This window comes from Triturus cristatus, chromosome 7 (genome assembly GCF_964204655.1).
Source record: "Triturus cristatus chromosome 7, aTriCri1.1, whole genome shotgun sequence".
Lineage (NCBI taxonomy): Eukaryota > Metazoa > Chordata > Amphibia > Caudata > Salamandridae > Triturus > Triturus cristatus.
This window is the reverse complement of record NC_140590.1, coordinates 986,827,500-986,851,971: the sequence shown is the minus strand read 5'-3', so window position 1 is coordinate 986,851,971 and position 24,472 is coordinate 986,827,500. Positions and strand designations below refer to the sequence as shown.

Genomic DNA, 24,472 nt, shown 5'->3' with positions numbered 1-24,472 from the left:
GGCCTTTCGGAATTACTATAGCGAGTTCTACTTCGCCCGGCCCCTTTGCAAATCCATGACCTGCAAGGTTTCTTTGACGCTTTGCACCTGTTACATTTGAATGCACTACAAAGAGTTGAGTTGGATTAACCCCTGTGGTTAGAGGAGGTACGCACTGCCATGTCTCAGATCTCCCGAGGTAAGACCCCGGGCTCTGATGGTCTACCCATCGAGTACTATGCTATATTCCCCTCCCAGACCCCACAGCGCTTTCTTGACATCTTTAATGAGGCCAGGGAGCCATGTCGCCTGCCAGACACACTCCACAAGGCTCTCATAGTGGCCCTGCCCAAACCTCATTAATCTAGATTGCAAGATATTAGGTAAGATGCTGGCTAATCGTCTTCTTCCACTCATACAGTCGTTGGACCACACAGACCAATTGGGGTTCATCCCGGGCTGCAGCACATTTTTAAACGTACGCTGTCTCTTGCGCCTCTTGTATAATACCCCATCGGAAGCTCACGACCAGGTGGTGGTGTCGTTGGACATCGAAAAAGCATTCAACACTCTTGGCTGGGAATACTTCTTTTCAGCCCTCACCAACATGGGGTTCGGCCCGGGATTCCTAGGCTGGGTGTGCACCCTGTATGTCGATATGGAGGTGCAAGTTAAAACAGGGCAGGTGATCTCTGATAAGTTCATCATTCACAGGGGCACGAGACAAGGTTGCCACCTATCACCCCTCATCTTTGCCCTCGCTATGGAACCTCTGGCCTGTTGGCTTCGCTAGCGAGCAGTAGACTGGGGCATACACAAATATGAAATGCACCACATAATTTCGTTATATGCTGATAATGCCCTGATTTTACTCTGCAACTTGGAATCATCCCTCCTGGACCTTATGCAGATCCTGCAGGACTTTGTTTCACTCTCCAGTTTACAGGTATACTGGTCCTAATCATGTGTGTTCCCTCTGACACTCATACCGATCAGGGACTGGCTGGAACATCCGGAGTCACGCCAACGGTGGTCCTGATCCAGCGGAAAGGCCAAGGATGAACACTTTACAGTCAACCATTCAATGGGGCCCATATGCATGTAACCCAAATATTTCATCCACATTCCCTGGCAGATCTGCTGCGGGGGGGGGGGGGGGGGGGGTTGTCACGTTTTATAATTTACTCAGTTCTGATTAGTTAGCTTTCTGTAATCCCAATCAATTTATGACAACATTTTATAACTAACTAATCTTTCACTGATCAACACTCTTTCCTCTGGTCGATGGACCATTACTTGAGTTAGTTGATGGTGATATTAACAGCTATCTAACTATTTCATAGATCTCAGTAAAATAACCACAGGTAAGATTCATATGTTTTATCTAAATTTTCAATCATAAGTTGAACGCTCACAGATAAAAATTCACAGTGCAAACTCCGTCATTCTTTGCATAGGAGAGAACATTTCATTTTACAAAACAATCATTCAACACAAACTCATTCGGCAACAAAATGCATAAGAGTGGATAGTTGTAGAGACAGCAGGTTCAAGACAAATTACATTTGCAAAGAAATATGCAAATTCGAGACTGGCTAATAGTTACCTAGTTATGAAAATCTGGAAAACCAATCCTCTGGCCAAAGGACTGTTGGGGGTCCCCTGAATCAGATACAGGAGACAAAGACTATAGAACAGGATCAGGACAGGACAAATACTTACTAAACTTATCTCTAGAACCCGATGCTTCCGTCTCTTACACTCTCTCCCTCCTCGATGTTCTTCCGGAATCTTCAAATCTAATCAGGCTGTCAATTGGATCTGAATCTTCCCAGTCTGCTCTCTCTCTTCTTCTTCTAGCAGCTCTCACCTCTCGCTCTCTCAGCATCGACGTGATCAGTATCATCTCCTTCTGCACCTCAACTATTCCGCATCATCATCTATCTCCAAGCAAGACAAGACAAGACAAGACTCTTCTCTATTCTAAGTTACTCTATGTATAGTCTTTAATTCAACATGTCTAACCCTCTAAAGTTGCAAATATCAGTGAAATTCTGCATATGATTGGTCGGGGCAAGGGAAGTTTCATCATACCATGCTGACATGTTCCTTTTAATTAACGATCTTATTGTTCTGAAGACCCTTCCCCTTTAGCTCATTCATAACTTTAATTCTTATACATGTATTGTTGCAACTTTTATTAACATCTTAATACAGTCTTCATAGACGAGGGATACATAGCACCACTTTCCCACGTCGCCTGTCCTTGGCAGCTGGCCGCTGTTCAATTCTTCGGTCATCGGGTCACAATCATGGTTCACTAGGCATGCGCGACTCATTCGTCACCCAGACGCCTTTTTCTTATTGTCATGATCGTATCAGGCCCAAACATACACTATTGATGAAAGAATCAAAAACAGTTGTTATTTTCTTAAACATATGATCCTCACTGTTCACCACCCACTTCTACTCTATCCCATGATATTGTTATTTTTTCTGAGCAAAAGCATTAACAATAGCAGCCTTCTTTTTAATTCAAGCAAGAAGATGTCGGGCATGTGGTTCGTCAAGACCACGTGTTAGTCCTTCTTGCACATGCAAGATTTTTTCCCTCAAAGCAAGTTAGTCATGTTATTTCTATGCAATTCTGGTTCGCACGTGCACAAAGCATTTTCACTGATTACAGCAAGTTTTAGTAACGTTGCGATTTTATTTCACATTAATTTATGCATGCGGAAAGCTTTTCTCCCCATATTTGTGCCTGGTGCATGTTAATTTCATTCCATTCACAGTTTTAATAGTTAGTAAATATTAACGAGGATTGCTCCGAGCAAGTTTTGTTTTTCTTGAATCCTTCCTCCATCAATCCCCCCTCTGATGGCATTTTTGAGCCATCATAAAAATACCCATCATTACCAAGTGCCAACTTTATTTATCTAATTTCCGTATTTTCTTTCCCTTTCATAAATTCTTTATTTTCATCTTTTATGTCCAATTCTTTCATTTTGTCATACAGACTTCCTTTTATTTCCTCTAACTCAATCTCTTCCCTTTTTCTCTTTCTTCCCATTCTTTTATTCTTTATTTCAGTAATCGTTCTGGTTCTGGTTTTACTCTTGCAACATTTATACGTCATCATTATCATCAGTGCTACTGAAGTTATGGGTATTATTATTTTCCCTAACAGACTACTTCCAAAAGTAGAAAACCAGCTACCTATAGCGGAAATACTTTTTGTTAATCTTTCCCAAACACCGTCAACCTCCAGTGGGGTCAAATCTTCATGAATTTTTGTAATATTCTTAATATATCCCTCAATACCTTTACTTTTGTCTGGGATATATGTACAGCAGTGTTGAATTTTCAACATGCCACAGACTCCACCCTCTTTTGCTAATAATATATCAAGGGCAAGTCGATTTTGCAAAACCATAGATCTATTTGCAACCATTTCGGTATTGATCATCAGAAATCCTCCAGCAGTATCCGTTGATAAACGATCAACTACTGTCGACAATTTACGTATTTTATGTGAATTCAATACGACTCCAACTGACGGAATCAGTGCTCCAAATATGTCACCTACTATTTCTTAAAAACTTGCTCTTTTACTCCATGTTAGTCCTTTACTTATTTAATTGATTCCATTGTTCTTGTCTATGTGATAAACCTTCGGAAATACTATTCCAAAGTAACAACTATCATACCATTGTGCAGGTAACCTATAATAGGCATTTTACCAGACACATAATAGATCCCTGGAAATAAAGGATCAGTTCCACCTTTTAGTCCCCAACCTCCCATAATTAAGAAGGTATGTTCACATTCACTGGAACCAATGAAAATATTGTTATAATCTGTTTTTAGTCTATGTAGACAAAATTTCCCCATTCTTGACAGATCCAGGGACATTGCAGCATGAGTCTCGCCTTTCTTATAGTCCTCTTCTTTATTAGCCCATGGCGGTACATATGATTTCTGCTCAACAGCTTTCTTTTGGAAATCTTGCCTTCTTTCCTCTACTAAATTTAAGAAATCTTTCTCTTCATCACGTAAAATACATGTTAGATTGTTCTTATGAGCATATGTTATATCTGTTGGGCTCGTTGTTAAGAATAACTCGCCCATAAATTCTGCATCTTTACTACTAAGCACTGGGTTTATGTATCTTCGAATAGGAATTTCAGGAAAGGCGACATCCATGTTTGAATAATAATACTCCACGAACACTGCACTACACATTTCTTCACAAAAAAGTGCTCCTACGTAGTTCCGTGAGTCACAGCACACCCCAAGCAGCAGCTGTTTGGGATAGCCCCAATGATGAAGCATGTCACCTAGGGGCAACCCTGGGCGAGTGAGTGGACTCAAGAAAAGAATTTTCTTTTCTTTGGACAGGGGTCTTGTTTTTTTCGTGCATTCAGCGGAATCCCCATTCACTTGGTTAGGTTTTTTGGATCTGACATTTACAGATTTACTGAGGATTACATGTACATTGGAGGGTGGACCTAACCATTACCCCCATCTCCCCCTTTTTTTGATTGAATATAACTAGTGCAATTTGCCTGTTGCATAGAATAGACTTGACACAACACTACATGATACACCATATGTTAAAGGAAGGTGGTGATATGTCACCCCTTCTGAGACAGACAAAGGTAATTTCATGCACACATAACAATCATTCACATCCATGGTATCAACATATTCATAGAGGAGTTTAGTAAATACATTTAATGACAAATCACTATTTGATTTGCCATGACGATACATGCTTTCATCCATTATTTTTAATTTTTCAGTAGTAGTTTCTTTAGTAACTGTATTCACTCGTTCACTATTATTTGTGTTATTTCTAATATTAGTTACCATTAGGACAGACATTACCACAGTTAACAATAACCACATCAACATTAGTATGAAAATACTACACAAACAATTTTTAAAACATCTTCGTTTTAAACTAGATTTCGGATGTTCAGTCACTTCTGTTCCAGCCATTTTAGTACTAAGATTTTGATGAATACCTAAGTTATCTTTTCTAAAAAATAATTTCTAAAGAAAAAACAGAATGCAAAGTTTGTATCTAAAAATAATGTTTGTTTGTGTGATACCACACTTTAAAAACCTTTCGCCTTTGCCCTTTTCTTTATTTTTCTTCTCTTCTTTGGTCTCTTTTATTTTCTTCTTTATTTGATGAACAAATTTTCACCCTTTATCAAAGTCTTTTCTTTATAAGGTGGTCTCAATTTGCTTTTGTCAATTCTCTCAGTATTTTCACTTTCTTGTTCTTTATTCAGATCAAGATTCTCAAAGTCCTCATGTATAATTTACATCCATTCAGGAGCTTTATATTTTCTGTTCAGAACTCTCAATCTTTTCGATCTTCGTGTTGGTTTTCTTCTTGATTGTTCTTGTTCAGTTTGACTTGACACCTCACTTACTTGCTCTTGTTCTTTCCCTGTTTTTCTTCTTTCTTCTTAGAATATCTTTTTACTCCATTGGCCAGTGATCACCTTTTCTGACCCTCTTGATCTGTACTGCTTTTTCACCTTCCTCGTCTACTTCAAGAGTCCTTTTATTTTCTCTTTCCTTTAACTGTACTTGTTCTGGACTTTCTGATCTCCTTTCTGTTGACTGAATTTGTTCTGGATTTTTAAGTATTTCATCTTCTCCTTCTGTCTGAGCCTGATCTGGAATTTTTGTGTTATTTTCTTCTTTTCTTTGTTCGATCTGTTCTCTCAGTTTCTTGCTCTTCTTCTGTGTCAAAACCAACACTGGAGGTGGGCCAAAAGCAGTAAAGCTAGGCCGCTAATCTGATATAACAAAAGAACTGCTAATACTGCAACCAATTTTTTATCTCAACTTTTCTTATGAGAACACATTTTGAAATGAAACAAAAAGTGTAGAAGATCTTTGTTTTCTTTGAATTAATCAATGAGTTTGTTTTATTTTTTCATTTTTTAAACTTCCTTTTAGCAGAGCAATTTTAGACTTCAATCGTCTATTAATGACTGATTTTAAGAAGTTTTTTTCACACCATTAAATGAAACACATCAAATATACTATTCAAACATCCCATTCATTCATATAGTGTTGTCGTGCACATACATTCCTGACACATTCTAAGAAAAACATATACTACAAACATCGTTAAACAAACATCCTAATTTTTTCTGATTAGACCACAGAAGAATGGTTTTTGACAAGTTAATCACAAAGGTTATATCATTTTTAGATTACTCAAAATTTCTTGGGGTCTTTTTACAAGGTCTACGCGTTTCGAGACCCATTCTTTTCTGGGGCTCTCATCAGGACCTGAAAGTTAAAAACAAAGCCTCATTTTAGTGACATTAGACCCCTCTCTCTTATATGCAAATTACATGCCTCTTATAAATTGAATTTACCTCTGGTTGATACGTATAACGATCTACCAATCTGACGAAGAATGTAACCTAAGTGGAAGAGTTAAGAGAAGAAGATGTAGCTGCGTGCTTGAACAGTGTATCACATCTCACTCATGATCAAACAAACAGTTGATGGCTTACTTGTTCAAAGTTCCATTGCGGAGTCAGGGAGGAGTGGGAATGGAAGCTGTCAGCTGTGCTTTGTTTTAGCGAGAGAATCGCTAGTCTGATGCTATCTGGGGGAAAAGTGCAGAAAGCACTTAGTATGCGAGTACTCGCAATTATGGAGGTTTGAGGGTGTGAGAAGAAAGCGTCATACCTTGATTTTGAATGGAAGGTGAGTCGCAGTCTCTTTTTTTACTCTGGCCGTATCAATCTTCTGAATTTTTAGGAGCTGGAAAAGATTGAAGTAACGTTAATGAGCTGGTAATTCACGCGTTCCAAAGTATATCGGAGGAAAGAATCAGGGCCGACCTGTGTGTCTGCTTCGTCTTTCGCGGTGTTCGAAAGAGGTGGAGTCGGCGTTAGTCACGTAGTGAAACGTCCTCTGGTATTGGTGTAGTTTTACTTGAAAATTGAGGAAGGACTCACTGCTGAGCGTCAGTTTTTTACGAAAGGACTTCAGTAGCTTTATTGAAAATGGGGAAACAACGAACAATTTGAGAATTAATTCCTTAGCTGATAGAAATGTCCTCGTATGCGCGAAGGTGCGCGATTGGAGTTGACTGAATCTATGTTTCTGGCAGTACCCATTAAACTGTAAAATTACAGCGTAATTGAAGTTTGTATAGCAACGTATAGTGAGGAAAGCTCTGTGTGTTTAGTCAAAGCGAGGAAGCACTTTGGGAAAAAAATTAACTACGTGCTTGCAGATAGTAAATGCTATGACTGGGTTTTTATAATTTGTACAATTCTGAAAGCTCGTTGAGGCTATTGATCACAGTGTCAAATTTCAATATCAGCATCGCTTCCTTTCTAGATAATTTAAGTTCTAAATCACCGCCTCTTTCATCACGTTCAACTTTGGCAATAACTGTCCATTTTAAATCCTTGATTAGGTGATTTTTGCTCATCCAATGGTTGACCAGTGGAGCTGTTTGTACCTTTTTATTGATACGTGATTTATGTTGGCACACTCTTGCTCGAATTTCTTGGCTAGTTTTTCCTATATATAATAGGTTTCAAGGGCAACGTATTCCATAGACTACAAATTCCTTAGCTGATAGAAATGTCCTCGTATGCGCGAAGGTGCGCGATTGGAGTTGACTGAATCTATGTTTCTGGCAGTACCCATTAAACTGTAAAATTACAGCGTAATTGAAGTTTGTATAGCAACGTATAGTGAGGAAAGCTCTGTGTGTTTAGTCAAAGCGAGGAAGCACTTTGGGAAAAAAATTAAATACGTGCTTGCAGATAGTAAATGCTATGACTGGGTTTTTATAATTTGTACAATTCTGAAAGCTCGTTGAGGCCATTGATCACAGTGTCAAATTTCAATATCAGCATCGCTTCCTTTCTAGATAATTTAAGTTCTAAATCACCGCCTCTTTCATCACGTTCAACTTTGGCAATAACTGTCCATTTTAAATCCTTGATTAGGTGATTTTTGCTCATCCAATGGTTGACCAGTGGAGCTGTTTGTACCTTTTTATTGATACGTGATTTATGTTGGCACACTCTTGCTCGAATTTCTTGGCTAGTTTTTCCTATATATAATAGGTTACAAGGGCAACGTATTCCATAGACTACAAATTTGCTCTTACAGTTAGTAAAAGTCTCGTGTTTCCAAAAGATGGAATTGTATTCGAAAAGTATTCCTTCTTCTGTGGAATCGCAACAGATGCAGGTTCCACATTTATGGTGGCCTTGGATTGGCTGAAGTCCTACATAATCTCGTATAGAGATTTGTTTTTCTTTTGGCATCGCCGCTCGTACAATTTGATTGGCAATATTTCGATCCTTTTTAAAAGCAAAGAGTGGATTTTGCTTTAAGGAATGATCCAGATTTTTTATCAAGTGCCAATTCTGAATAATGGCTTTTTTCAGAAGGTTTGAATTGGGACAAAATGTTGAGACACAAACGATCCTTTCAAGTGGTGTCTTATCAGTCTTTTTAAGTAATTCTTCTCTTGGAAACCACCAGGCTCTTTTTAGCGCTTTTTTCAGAAGTTTCTTTGGATAGCCTCTTTTCTTCAAATTTTCAAGTAATTTCATGGCATGGTGCATATATTCATCCTTGAATTGACAATTGCGTCTAATTCGCAAAAATTATCCTAGTGGAAGATTTTCTCTTAAATTCCTTGGGTGGTTGCTGGTGAAATGTAACGTTTTATTTCTGTCTGTAGGCTTCTTAAAAAGGGTAGTTGCTAGGGAATTGTCTGATGGATAAACTTCTACATCTAGAAAAGGAATCCTTGTCTGTGAGTGATTAAGGCTGAATTTTATGGGCTCTCTGTGTACCCTTGAGGAACTCGGCACCATGCCAAAACATAGTCTCCAAACCGAAATGCAAAAAGATAATGGCTATCCGGATGTAAAGAATTAGAAAAGAATGCTTGGCACAGATCGATCACTGTGTACCAATGTGCATTCCAAGGTATCTGATACAAGATCACTGCTGGATTTGGTACTATTGGACAACTATCTTGTTAATCTTCCTTTAATCTTGCACTATTCTGTACTTGCCACTAGGCTTCTTAAGCCCCATGATTGGCGAGTTACATCGACTACTCATTATTTCTTTTAAAATAACTTGTTCAATCATTTGATCAATCCCTGGAGCAACTCCTGCTTTTACTTCGGGACTCATTTTGTATTGGGGTGTGTTCAGATAAATTGCACCCTCTTTCACCATGATTTCTATGGGGTCTAGATTTGCCATTAGACCAATTTCTTTTCCTGTAAAATCCCATACATCTGATCTCACTGTGTCTTTCAGCTCCTCAGGAAAATTGTTTTCGGCAAGCAATGAAAACATCTCCTCTACTTCTGTCTCTTGCTTTGCTAGCATCATTTTGAAAGCAATATCTTCATCAGGCGTTTTAAAGGCAATACCATGAGGCGTACAATAAATGGTGCAATTCATTTTGCACAGCAAATCCCTTCCCAATAAATTTACCGGACTTGAATCACATACCATAAACTTATGCATGTCTCTGAAATTTCCAATATTCACTTCTATTGCTTTTGTGACTGGACTTCTTATATGCTTTTTTGAGACTCCTACAAGTTGGATAGTTTCTCCAGAGAGGGATAGGTTTGGAACTTCTGCTGCTCTCACAGTAGAATGGGTAGCACCAGTATCCACTAGGAAAGTGATGTCCTTACCTTCCACTTTTCCATCAACAAATGGACCTGACTGATCTACCAACAAGGATACGCCAAGCATGCACTCCTCCTCCCCCCTCAGGCACCGTCATTGGGACGTGTCTGATTCACTCTCATTACTTTGTATCCAATATTGTCGAACTGTTTGTGTATTCTTACCACATTCTCCTTGAAATTCGGTTTTCGCACTGTATCTCTGCACCTGAGCGTTCACAAGGTTTGGCATAGGGGCTTGTGGCACCTGAAACTGAGGAGTAACTACCTGCTGCTGTTGCTGCAGGTTCACAACCATCTCATTCTGCATCTCTGGATATAAGATTTGATTTACCCCATTATTCTGTTGAACAATTCTACACTCATTCTTCCAATGTCCAAGCTTTCCGCAAACATGACAAGGATATTTCTTTATCACTTCTTCTCTATTCAGTTGTCCTTTTCCCTTATTTCCATTCGATTCTTGTTTACCCTGATTTTGACCATTTGTCTGGTTTTCATTTTGAGAACGAGGATTTACCTCTTGTTACTCTGCCAATTTTACTTGTGCCCACATCATTTTTTCTTTCAGCTTTCTATATTTTGCATCAATATCATCTCTACAATACTTTGTATACTTTAGAACATCATCTATGGGCTTGCCCTGCCAACAAAGCATATGCTGCTGAATCATCTGACTAATTTCTGATCTTAATCTATACACAAACCTATAAACAAAATGTCCCATATCCTTATCACCAATATTCTCAAATCCACTATACTATTTGAACACCTGCAACAACCTCTCATAATAGGCATGTACTGACTCCTTTGGTTCTTGAGCTGTTCTGTCTATTTTAACCCAATCTGTTTCTTTTGGAGGAATGTAACTTTTTTTTTGCCATTCTAAACCTTTATTCAGTCCTTTTTTATAAAAACATTTTTTAATTAAGAAAAAAAAAACATCAGCATTAGCATGACAGTACAGAGGGAGCAATACAATAGGCATCAGAGGTACAGTAGGTGATATCACAAAATACAATCATACACGAGGGAAGGTCTAGGGTAACAGGGGATCCTCCATTGTGGGGGCCAAGGGAGGCTGACATATTTCTCCACGATAGGAGTTCCACGGGCCCCACACCTGAGACCATCTTTTGGGACATCCACGCGCTACATAAACAGACTTTTCTCTAAACATTGCCCAGTCCAAGTCTTTTTCCCAATCCTGTGCCGTTGGCGGGACCTGAGCCCCCCACCGCTGGGCAATATTCCTCTTGACCAGCATTACCCCCAGTGTTACCCACTGCGTCACGCAAACATTCAAATCAGTTGGTTCCCAGATGTTGAGGAGACACCGACGGGCCTCCACACGGAGCTGCACAGACAGAACAGTATTAATGATATCATGGATGTCACGCCAGTAGGGCTAGATCTGTGCACATTCCCAAACTATGTGAAAGAAGGTCCCCAGCTGGCCACATCCCCGCCTACAGGCGCCCTCCGCAACCCTTCCCATTCGTACCAGTTGGGGCCCCATTACATAAATACGGTGAAGAAGTTTTAGTTGGACTAGGCAAAGAGGAGCCGGTATTGCTACGACTCTGGGAGAGGAGACTGCCTCCTGCCATTCCTCATCATCCATTTCTATGCCATCCCTGGTCCACCTCTCTCGGAGGGCCTGGAGAGGATCCGAGAGATTGTTGACCAACTTTTTATATATCAGGGAAAGGGTGCTGTCAGGGAGATGACCATCCAGCACTCTGTCCTCCAGTGGGGATGATTCCGGCAGTGTGGTCCCAGGCTGTAAGTGTGCGCAAAGTGCTTGTCGAACCTGTATGTATCGGAAGCGCTCTGATTCGGCCATGTTATATTGTTGCTGCAGTGCTGCAAAAGACTTAATATCAGATTTGTCCCACAAATCCCTTATACATGTAATACCAATGAGATCCCATTTGTCGAATCCCTTACTCCTCCACAGGTCACCCAGTTGCTCGGAATCCCATAATGGCGTTGCGAGCTTTAGTTTTCGTCTCCAGCCTAGGTGAGTGGTAGCTGCATGCCAGACGTTTACTGCGTGCTTGGTGGGGCCCGTAAGGGGATAGCGCCGGGGCCTAGAGTAAAGGGCTCTACTGAAGGTTCCTCTGGGGAAGAGCCACCTATCCATGTTATATCCCGGATCGCAAGGCTGGGCATAGGTGCAGTGATTAATGGAGGACAGGTGAGACGCCCAGTAATACAATTTGATATCTAGGAGGCTGATGCCCCCGTCATACCAATTCAGGGAAAGTTTGCCAAGAGCAATGCAAGGCTTACCGTTCCACAGTAGGTCCCGTTGGAGACTTTCGACCTCTTGGAAGTATGACGCGGGATATCGGATCCATAGAATTCTGAAAGGCGTACATGAACCGGGGCAGGGACATCATTTTAAAAAGGGCGGCCTTACCTAGCAGGGAGAGGGGAAGCGACTTCCGCCTGGAGATATCCTTGCACAGCTGGATCAGCGGGGGCTGGAGGTTACGGGAATAGCGAAGAGAGGGATCCAAAGAAAGAAAGATTCCCAAATATGTAAACCCTTCGGCACAAGTTTTTAATGGGCACCCACGCAGCGGGATTGGAGGCTCGCCCGTCTCTACGAACAGGAGAGATTTGTTCTAGTTTATGGAATAACCGGAGTACCGTCCAAAGATTGTGAAGATATCTAAAACCACTATCAATGATCTCCTAGGGGAGGACAAATACAGAAGGATATCATCCGCGTAAAGGGAAATCCGGTCTTCCCAGTCTGAAGACCAACGCATACTCCTGATCGTTAGACGTATCCAAGCTGCCAGCGGCTCCAACGCTAGGGCAAACAGCAATGGGGTCAGGGGGCAGCCTTGGCGGGTCCCTCTGCCCAGCCCAAAGGCGGCTGACTTCTTATTGTTAACCACCACTTGGGCCATAGGTTGGGAATATAGTAACTGCACCCATTGAATGAACTTGGGACCAAACCCCAGCTTCTCCAAAACCTCCCATAAGTATGGCCATTCGATGGTGTCAAAGGCCATGGCTGCATCCAAGAAAACAATAACCACCAGTTCCAATATAGTAGCCGCCCTGCCCAAGACCCCGTGAACCCTGCGTAGGTTCAGTGCTGTGTTATGGTGCGGTATGAAACCGGATTGGTCCGGGTGGACCAAGGTCCCAATCACCGTCAAGAGGCGAGTAGTAAGGAGCTTAGCCAGGATCTTGGGCTCCGTGTTCAACAGGGATATCGGTCAGTAAGAACCACATTCAGTCTTGGGCTTCCCTTCCTTGTGAATAGTAACTATGGTGGTAGTGGGCTGGTCTAATGGCAAAATACCCACTTGCCTCGAGTCCTCATACATGGCTCTCAGGTATGGGGCCAATTTGTCTGGTTGCAGCTTGTACAATTCAATCGGTAGCCCGATAGGGCCAGTGGCTTTACCCGGCTTGAGCGACCTTATTGCCGCCGCTATTTCATCGTTTGACATGCCGCTGTCCATGAAGTCGTGATCGACCTCTGACAGTTTGGGTAGAGCAATATCGGTAAGCATCTGTCGGGAATCATCTTTAGGGTACGGGGGTACCGAGGTGTAGACAACCCGAAAGTGGGCCGCAAAACAGTCCACAATAGCTTGCAGATCTCACAAGGAATTGCCCTCTTGCCCTCGGAGTTCAGGTACTCGTCTGCTTGCCCACTCTTTCTTATCCAACCAAGCCAGGAGTTTCCCGGCCTTGTCGCCCACTTCATACAATCGTCCCTGAACCGCTCTACCCATGGCCTTTGCTTGGTCTGTCGCTAGAGTTTGAGAAGGTGGAGCTTATCGGGTGTGACATCCATTTCTAAATCTGCTTCCAGTCTCCCCACCTCCGCCTCCAGTGCCACCATCTCTTTGATCTGTTCCTTCTTTTCCCCAAAAATTAGGGCCCCGTATCACTGTCTTAAATGCTTCCCATAGCACCTGAGGGGATTCCACCGAGCCGTCATTCTCATTAAAAGAATTATCGATGGCCGTAAGGAGCTCTTGCCGGATATGTGGATCAAGTAGATATCATGGATTGATAGGGGCCACCCGCCCCACCTGTTGGAGCCACATCGGCAAGTGATGTGAGATGCCCCTAGCTAGGTGTTTTACCTCCCGGACATGGGGAATTTGGGCTGCGGGTAAAAGAAAATAGTCAATTCGGGATAGACTCCCGTGAGCCCCCGAATGAAAGGTGTACTGGGATGTGTCAGGGTGAAAAACCCTCCACCCATCCACCAGTCCCATGGAAGCGGGGCAGCCAATTTTGCGAGCGAGGAGATCGCGCGGAGGGTACCGATCTAGATCCCCAGAAACCACCGAATTTAAGTCCCCTCCCAGCACCAAGAGACCCTCTATGATCTCTAACAGCAGTGCACCCAAGTCCCTGAACATGGTTGCCTGAAGGCCTGTGGGTACATAAATCGAAAGGAAGGTGACAGGGTGACCCTCCCATGTGCCCGAGACTCCAACATACCGTCCTCTAGCATCCGACCAGGTATCCTGCACCACAAGGGGAAAGGATTTTTTCATCAATATGCCAACCCCCGCAAGCCCATTGTGAACCCTGCGTGAGCCTGTAAGACGTAGCCCCCTCTATGCAACGCTCTACATGTATTTCCAACTAGATGGGTTTCTTGCAGTAGGACAATGTCAGGGGCCTGGCGCTTTATACACCGAAGAACAACACTACGTTTAATCTTGTCCCCCAGCCCATTGACGTTCCAACTCAACAGTTTAACCCCACTTTCCCCACCTGGTGCCATTTCTAATTATTACAAAACTCACTGAGTACAATGCCACTCCCCCAATCAATGTGTCAATAGCAGTTGCTGACGCAATCAAAACTTCAAACAAGAAATTAAACAATCCCACCCAACACCCCCCCTCCCCGCTGCCCCGCCCTCCGGGCTTAGAACTGCCCATGGTAAAACTTGCAGAGTGCCTGTCGCCCTAGAAAAATGTTCAAGAAAGAAAAGAAAAAAAACTAGGGGGGAGGTCAGAGTCCGCCCCATCTCAGCCCAACAGGTCTACAATATACCCACACAAAGCAAATAACACAGGTCCAGTTAAATCCACTTACCAAACGACAATGAAACTAGAAGCCCCCCACCCATTCCCTTCACCCACCGCACATTGTAAAATGTACGAACCCAACCACTTGACGGGTGACCGCTCAGACCGGTTGACTATTGTCAATGCCACCCCCACCTCGGTCGGCCGGGCTTCTCGCTTCCCTGCTCTCGATTCAGTCTGCTGCTGACTCAGGATGGTCAAAAAACCACACTCGCCCACCCGCCTCAATCCGGAGATGGGCAGGGAACAGCATGGAATACTTCATACCCAGGTCTCTGAGGATGCGCTTGATTGACATAAACGATCTTCTTAGTTGCTGCACTCGTCCAGAAAAAAGGGATATGTCAGAGTACTCATAGAGCAGGGGGCACCAGCCCTGGAGTTGTGGAGGATAACGTCTGTGTCTCGGAAATTCAGAACCCGCGCCAACATGGGCCGCGGGGGAGCGCCCGGTTTGGGACGGCTGCCCAGGATCCTGTGGGAGCGCGCAACGACAAAGAACTTACTGATGCCTTTAGGTTGCAAATATTTACGGATGAGGTCCTCGACAAAAAGGTCCGGTGTTTGCCCCTCCGATTTCCTCGGAACCCAAGGATGCGTAGATTATTGCAACGCAGGCGGCCTACGTAGTCGTCCAGCTTGAGGTCAGTAAATGTGCGGAAGTCCTGGAGTTCCCTAACCGCTCCCTTGAGCTGTGAGACATCATCTACAAGGCTGGCTGTCGTGAGTTTCACTTGCTTGACCTTTTCGTTCAGTTTGCCCATGTCAGTCCTAATGAGGTTGACCTCGATAGCCACAGTGTCCAGAGAAGTCTTGACTCCAGTGATGGCGGCCATAACATCTTTAAGTGAGATTTCCTGCTCCTCCTCGCCCAGTCCCCGGGATCCGGAGCCTCTGGGCGACCGGGCCTGTTGCGCATCCTTAGGGACAGTATATCGGTCCAGTTTGTTTGACTGCGTGTTCTTGGGACCACGGGCCCCCGTAGTCTTGGTGCACTCCATCTTGGCCTGCTCCAGACCGCTCCGGCCGGTAATTTAGACACTTACTCCTTGGTAACTCGTGCGGTGGCGGTTGTGAAGCTATGCTCCAAACAGCGTCAGGTTTCAGTGTTGTTAGAGGCCAAGGTAGGAAGAGGGCAAACTCAGGTACTTGTGCGGTTCTTCCCGGGCACCATCAGACACCCCCAGGCTGAGGGGCGGCCCAGCACAAGCTCCACACCCCCGCCGACCTCCCCTCCAAATTAGTGGGCCTCTTATTCAGTTATTCAGCGTAGGCAGCACAACAGTCTTTGCTAACGATATGGGACCGAGCGTTTCAGGCTGCACTGAGCCGCACTAACCTGCTGATTCTCCCCGCTCCGTTGGCTCAGGATCACAAGGGCCGGGGCAGGGGGGAGCGGACACCGCCAGCAGGTCGATGGCCCTCGAGCCAGGCTCACAGGCAGGCCCCCGCGGACAATGCGGCCACGGCAGTAGATCACAGCGGTGCGCCGGGCTATCGCGCCACCGCCGTGAAAAAGAAAGCCGGCCAAGGGCATCTCGCCGGGGGGCAACAGTTGGTTGGGGGTGTAGATCGTGGGCCCCGATGCAGGTCCAGGCAATCCTGAGGGCAAGCAGCGGTCCCGGCGAAGCGGGGACAACAGGAGTCACTCTTTGTTAGGGACGCGCCGCCGCCATCTTCTGCCTGGCGGTTTGCGCGCCCTGCCTCGCCTTGGTTAAATCGTTTCAGTGCCGCTCCGGAGCCCAATCTCGGCTCCCCAATCTTCAGCGCCGCTGCTGCCATGTGTCCGCTTAGTTGCCGCCCAGGCCGTTCGGGGCGAGGATCCTCACGCTGGCTCAACAAGTCGCGGCGCCACCGCCGGGCGGCAAAGGGCCAGTCGGAACTCCTCACCCGGCTGGGCTCTCCACTGTGCATCCCGGCTTCAGGCCCTGGCTCTTCCGGGGTCGATTTCTCCGCGGTTGGGCGAGCTACAAACACCGGAACCGGCGGGATGGGCTCCGTTGATATTCCGGTCACTTAAACTGTCGAGGGTTGAAGCGGATCAGTGAACAGGATAGTCGCGGGGTAGGACGGATGGCAGAGCCCCCTCACAGCATGGCCATCTTCAGCCCATGCTTGGCCACTGCACGGAATTTAACTTTTTAAGAAAGTAATCACTTGGTGATACTTTTTCATCACTTCTTCTGAAGGTGCACCTGTTTTGCATCCCTGGAATACTCTTCAGCTGGCCAATCAATAGTAATCTTACATTCGGTCCACAAATCAGTTGGCACCACTATATGTCAAACAGGCCATCCAAATCTTTTAACAAAACCTTTGAAACTTTTACAAACCTTTCTATCTGCTTATTCCATTCAACCAGTTTTTCTCTTAATCTGGGAAAATCATTTGTGTAAAAGACAAAATATCCTGTCTAGTCCAAGGAACATGAACATATCCACCACCAGGAACTTCTCTCATTGGACACAATCTTTCAACTTGTTCTGTTTCTCTTAATGGAAATGCTGATGTTTCCTTTGTAGCTGCTTCATCTCTTTTTCTTGTCCATCTACCTCTCCATCGATCTACATCTCCCCATTTCTTCAGGATATACATTTATTCTTTCATATGTAATCTCCTTCCTGATGCATTCAAACATTCCAAATCCTTTTCAGTAAATTCTAATCTATATGGCTTCTGCAATATTTTTGACTTTTCGACATCTATTCTGAATTCTGCAGCCACCTCTACTATCTTCTCATGTAGATTTTTTGCTCTCCATGTTATACTCTTGCACAAAAACAGCAATTCATCATCTCCATATGAACCTAATCTATCCGAATTTATGTCCCAATAATCATCTCTTCCAAATCCACTCTCAACTTGCTTACATCTACATTTTGTGGTTTTTATTTTCTAATCCTTTTGCCCAATCTTCTAAGTCTTCTGCTGAAAACCCATTAGAATTTCCTGCAACTGGAGTGATAGTTGGTGTTTTTCTTTTTGTCTTTTTCTCTTCGGGGTTTCAGTCACTGACTCAAAATTTGGAAGATCTAACAATGAAACTTTCGAATCACTAACGTCACTACCTCTTTTCTAGCATTATTTCTTTGGACTGCCACTGTCTGAAGTTTTGGGGTATCTCACTTATCACATACAATGGAATAACAGGACCAATTGTTACTAGTACTGTCAATGCTTCAGCATTCAAGCCTAACTGATTAATTTTCTGAATTATTTCTTCTTTTGTCTTGTCCAATACATTCCTTTCCTTCTCTTGTAATATTCGGCTAACTGTTGGATCGTATAAAACCTGTGGAACTAATGGAGTTCCCAACATTGGCGCACTTGGAGTGATATCTCTAGTATTCTCTTAATAAGGCGGAGGCCTTTTAACTAAAATGTCCTCTAATAAATAATCATCAGATTCATCACACCCTGTTCCTGTTGCACCTATGTGTTTAATTTTGTCTTTACATTTACTCCCTGCTTGATCTTCAGCCATCAAAACTGGATATAAACCTTCAGTTACCACAGCTCTTCTCCATCTTTTCATCTGATCTCCTCTAGTGTCAAATGAGTATCTAGGCAAGAATCCTCTATTGATCCTTCTACCTTCTCTGTATTTCTCTCGTTCAAATGCCTCAACTTCCCACTCCTCTAAAGCATCATTCTGTGTTAATCTAGGATTTGGTTCTAATGAATTCATCTGATTTCTCAAATTCTGAAGAATCCTTACATTGAACGTCTCATGTTATGGAAACGCTAAAACACTATCACCTTTCGTGTATTCTACCCAATTTTCCAACCACACACAAGTAATCTTTCCATCATCATAAAAGAAGCAGGCGTATTAGGAGGTGGTATGATAATTCCCTCCCTAGTTACTATATGCTTATCCTTTTTAAAGAAATTTTTAATTTTATGAATCAACTTCATTTTCCCGACACTTGTGACTAATTAATTTGTTAATTCAACAGGCTAAATTCAGAAACTCTTCCATAATCTTGTGTATTCTATTTGCTAAAACTCATCCTATATCAGCGCGACTCACACCAACAATCTAATCAGAGCTCACTACGTTTCTTCACTCACAACCAATATTAGCATGGCTCTTGTCCACTGTCCAATCAGAGCTTAGCACACACCCACTGGTCTGACCAATACCAGCGCGGCTCTTTGTGACATCAGGTTTTACTCCTACTCCTTTACAATCTGCTTTTGTTACACGCCTGCTGTTTCAACCAATACCAGCGCGGCTCTCTGTGACGTCAGTGTGACACCTGCTACTGACCCTCCCTTTACAAGGTAATATGACAATATTTCTTAACTTTTCTTTATCAAAGTTCTGTTAGTAACAACGTAAAAACAGCGCTACTCTGTCTGCTCCGCTAAACCAAATATAGTTTCTTCACTCGATTCAAAACCACTGTTTACCCTTCACTTAAGCTCGGGGAGGACCTTTTACTCCTCTAGAGATACTCCTCCTTTGGGTAAGGCCAGAGTTTCTCTGGTGGACCCTTTTCTATCATTCACACTCTACTTTTATACGATATAGTCCCTAATATAACACCTACAGTCCTCCGTAGCTTTTAGGTATTATGACAACAGACGAGTAACCTTCTGCAGTGTGATTTCCTTACCACACTCTTCTAAATTCCATTCCCGGGATTCCTAGGTATCACCGTACCTGTACTTCCAGACAACATAGAACGCAACACTAACTCTTGATGTTAAACATATAGATAATAATCAATAACCAATAAATCAATAATCAATAATCAAAAAGTAATAATCAATAATCACCAAACTAATTAATAATAACCATCCTCTGCTACCAGAAAAACTGATCCAGTGGAAAGGCCAAGGATGAACACTTTACAGTCAACCATTCAAAATGGGCCCATATGCATTTAACCCAAATATTTCATCCACATTCCCTGGCAGATCTGCTGGAGGGTTGTTTTTGTCACGTTTTATAATTTACTTAGTTCTGATTAGTTAGCTTTCTGTAATCCCAATCAATTTATGACAACATTTTATAACTAACTAATCTTTCACTGATCGACACTCTTTCCCCTGGTCGATGGACCATTACTTGAGTTAGTTGATGGTGATATTAACAGCTATCTAACTATTTCATAGATCTCAGTAAAATACCCACAGATAACATTCATAAGTTTTATCTAAATTTTCAGACATAAATTGAACACTCACAGATACAAATTCACAGTGCAAACTCCTTCATTCTTTGCATAGGAGAGAAAATTTCATTTAACAAAACAATCATTTAACACAAACTCATTTGACAACAAAATGCATAAGAGTGGATAGTTGTAGAGACAGCAGGTTCAAGACAAATTACATTTGCAAAGAAATATGCAAATTCGAGACAGGCTAATAGTTACCTAGTTATGAAAATCTGAAAAACCAATCCTCTGGCCAAAGGTCCCCTGAATTAGAATCAGGAGACAAAGATTATAGGACAGGATCAGGACAGGACAAATACTTACTAAATTTCTTTCTAGAACCCGACGCACCGGGGCGCTTCCCTCTCTTACACTCTCTCCCTCCTTGATGTTCTTCCAGAATCTTCGAATCTAATCAGGCTGTCATTTGGATCTGAATCTTCCCAGTCTGCTCTCTTTCTTCTTCTTCTAGCAGCTCTCGCCTCTCTCTCGCTCAGCATCGATGTGATCAGTATCATCTCCTTCTGCACCTCAACTGTTCTGCATCATCATCTACCTCCAGGCAAGACAAGACAAGACTCTTCTCTAATCTAAGTTACTCTAGTTATAGTCTTTAATTCAACATGTCCCACCCTCTAAAGTTACAAATATCAGTGAAATGCTGCACATGATTGGTCGGGGCAAGGGAATTTTCTTCATACCATGCTGACATATTCATTTTTATTAACGTTCTTATTGTTCTGCAAACCCTTCCCCTTTATCTCATTCATAACTTTAATTCTTGTACATGTATTGTTGCAACTTTTATTAACATCTTAATACAGTCTTCATAGACGAGGGATACATAGCAATACTTTCCCATGTCGCCTGTCCATGGCATCCGGCCGCTGTTCAATTCTTCGGTCATCGGGTCACTATCATGGTTCACTAGGCATGCGCGACTCATTCTTCATCCAGACTCCATTTTCTTATTGTCATGATCGTATCAGGCCCAAACATACACTATTGATAAAAGAATCAAAAACAGTTATTTTCTTAAACATATGAACCTCACTGTTCACCACCCACTTCTACTTTATCCCATGTTATTGTTATTTTTTCTGAGCAAAAGCATTAACAATAGCAGCCTTCTTTTAAATTCAAGCAAGCAGATATCGGGCATGTGGTTCCTCAAGACCACATGTTAGGCCGTCTTGCGCATGCGTAATAGTTTTTCCCTCTCAAAGCAAGTTAGTCATGTTATTACTACACAATTCTGGTTCGCACATGTGCAAAGCGTTTCTACACATTAAAGTGAGTTTTAGTAGCGTTGCGATTTTATTGCACATTAATTTAAGCATGTGTAAAGCTTTTCTGCTCATAATTGTGTCTGGTGCATATTAATTTCATTCCATTTACAATTTTAATAGTTAGTAAATGTTAACGAGGATTGCTCCAAGCAAGTTTTGTTTTTCTTGAATCCTTGCTCCATCAGTCTTATGACACCTTCAAGATATACCACTGATGGAGACCTCAGGAAGGGCAATCTAGACAGGGCAATTGGATCCATACGCTGCTCGCTCCCTTTCTGGCGATCACTTCCATTGTCCCCCTTGGGCTGGGTCGCAATCTCTAAAATGCTTATACTTCCCTGATTGGTTTATTACTTTGCAGCTCTACCCATCGTGCTCCCTAGGATCCTCTTCCACGACTTGCATGGATTGCTGCTGGAGTTAATCTGTAGCTCGGGCTGTCGTTGGGTAACTCTGTCCACACTGCAGCGCCCACTCACAGAGGGCAGGTTGAGGGCGCCCAACTTTGAGATATAATACACTGCAGCACAACTACAGTGGCCTATGTCCTGGCTGGGTGCCCCAACATGCCTTGAATCCTTCACTGTTCTCACGGTCCTGCAGGGAACAGCCATCTACACCTGGCGATCTGTTTCCTCCATCCGTCCTATGCTCGAATTCTGACCAATGACGGGAGCCCTCACTTGCTGGAGTAGATATCTGCACCCAAGAGGCCCCGCCCTACCATACTCTTCCTCTATCCCCATCTGGGATTTGCCGTTATTAGATCGGATACCGAGGTGTGTCGACCCAAATCCGTGGACCGAAGTCACAATTACACAAGCAGGGGATCTCTATAACGAGGGAACGCTCATGTAATTTCCAGACATGGTGGAGACATATGGATTGCACACTGGTCAATTCCTATCATGTCGTACTCTACGACAGGTGACCCATGAGACGTGGGTGCCGGGGAGTCCGAACCGCCAACGTCCCAGGCTCTGTCCATATTGTTGATGACCGACTCCACATGCCATGCCATAACTTTTTTGTATTCCACTCTTAAAACCACCCCACCCGAACATGCAACAAGAGCTCATGCCAGATCTGACGCAGTCCTCTGACAGCCTCTCACTGATGCAGCATAGGCCCTCGCCCTACAATTGACGAGGAAATCTCCCGCAACCCCAATTTTGTTTCACCAAGTTTAACTACACACCACAGTTATCTTTCGCCAGACCGCATTCAACACATGTTCCCAACACTCTTCCCAGAATGTCCCCGTTGCAAACTACAGAACACAGATTTCATGCATATGATATGGAGTTGTGTGCTATTATCACTGGCATGGGCAGAAGTAACCCAAACAGTGGCGGAACTGTCCACACACCCTCTCAACCCCTCCCCTGAATCCTGCCTACTGGGACTGTTGCCCTGTGCGAAGGGGAACAAACTCTTGCATCACTTCATTGACCTAGCCTTTGTTCTGTTTAAACGGAACATACCCCGGGCTTGGTGATCCCCCGCTCCCCCGGAGATTCGGGACTGGCTTTGGGTACTGTTGACATGGATCAGGGCCGAGGTACACACACTCAGATTACTCCGTATGAGGGGCGATTCCCACATGGATGGTGAGGAACGGGAGACATTGAAGCCAAGACTGATGAACATCTACCATGAACACTCAGACACCACGCACTCCCCTCTGTGAAGCATTATTGGACGACACCTTGGTGATCAAGACGTCGCTCTTTCCCATACCCAGTGCCACTTTACCTCTGCACCACTTCCACGCACCCCCCTGCAAAACTCCCCCACAACGCGTGACTGCCTGCTCCCACAGTTATTCCCCAGGAACCCAATTGGCCCTTGGTTCCTCCCTCATGGCTTGACTGGTGACCACTGACCCTTGGTTTTCACATTACAAACTTAATGGACCGGAGCACTCTTACACTGTTGTAATGTGAATCTCTTCTCCTTCTTCCCGTCCCTTCCCCCCTCCTACTCTGAGCGATAATGTGTAATGAGGAGAAATATACTTATTTCTCTCTGTCTTTTCCTCTTTTTATGTTTGCTGCATTGTGCAGCACACATAGAAGGAGGAAATTGCCTCCATTGATTGATTTTGTGCAGAAAGGTGCCCCTTCTTGCACAAGATTAATCATCCCCGCAACACAGACACCCTTGAAACATGGCGCAAGGGTGCCTGCGTTGGCGCTAGCCGCCTTTTTTTAGCACGGATACAGGGGTCAGTACAGGAATACACCATATTCTTGTAAATACAGCACATTCCTGCTCTTTTAGAATGGTGCAGCGCTGCAAAATGGCTTGCAGCACCACGCTGCGCCACTATATTGTAAATGAGGCCCTTGGTCGTGCCATTCGAGACTAGTACTTGCAACAGTGGATTGTGATCCATTCTTGATGTAAATTTTCCACGCCAAATGAAGACACAGAAATAATTTGTGGCCCAGACAGCAGCTAATGCTTCTCGCTCAATGACTGTATAGTTCTTGTCTGCATCCGAAAATGGACGAAGAACAAAAGCTAACGTTTTCTCTGTCCCTCCATGCATTTGTGACAGTACAGCTCCAATCCCAATGGCACTTGCATCCACTGTGAGAACTGTCATCAACCCAAATTTGAAAGGTAATAAACTCCCAGCATGTGAAATATCCATTTTAAGTTAGTCAAAAGCAGTTTGCTGAGCATCTCCCCACTCAAATGTTCTTCCTTTCTTTAGTAACTCTCTCAGAGGATTTGATTTGTTTGCAAACTCTCACAAACTTAGCAAAGTACTCCAAAAGACTGAGGAATGATCTCAACTTGTCCTTGTCAATGGGAATTTGTGCATTTACTTCAGCACTAATCAAGTCCATCTGGGTCTATGTTCCTTAATGTTCCTGATCAGGGGACAAGGTACTCAACCTCTTTCTCAACAAACTCTTGTCTTTGTGTAGAGTTATTTTTGCTTTATAGATATGGTTCAAAACTTCATGCAGCGCCTTATTGTGTTCTGCAACATTTTCTCCAAAAACGAATATGTCATATTGAAAGAAGACCACATTATTCACCCCAGATAACACATTCACCATTAATCTCTGAAACACTCAGGCTGCTAAAGCAAGTCCAAATGGAAACCTGCTAATTTGGAAAAAGCCCTCAGTGGTGATGAATGCCATCAAGTCTTTGGATTTTTTATGTAATTTAACCTTGCGATAGGCACTTCTGAGATCCAATTT

At 43.4% G+C, this 24,472-nt stretch overlaps 1 protein-coding gene and 1 pseudogene across 1 annotated transcript in view; one reads left to right on the top strand and one right to left on the bottom strand.

Annotated features, from left to right (window-relative positions):
- LOC146810964 (phosphatidylcholine:ceramide cholinephosphotransferase 2-like) overlaps window positions 1–24,472 on the top strand; it is a 166,206-nt gene that overhangs the window by 19,309 nt on the left and 122,425 nt on the right. The gene's annotated exons all lie outside the window — the stretch shown is intronic.
- Window positions 2,912–4,863, bottom strand: LOC146810965 (uncharacterized; annotated as a pseudogene).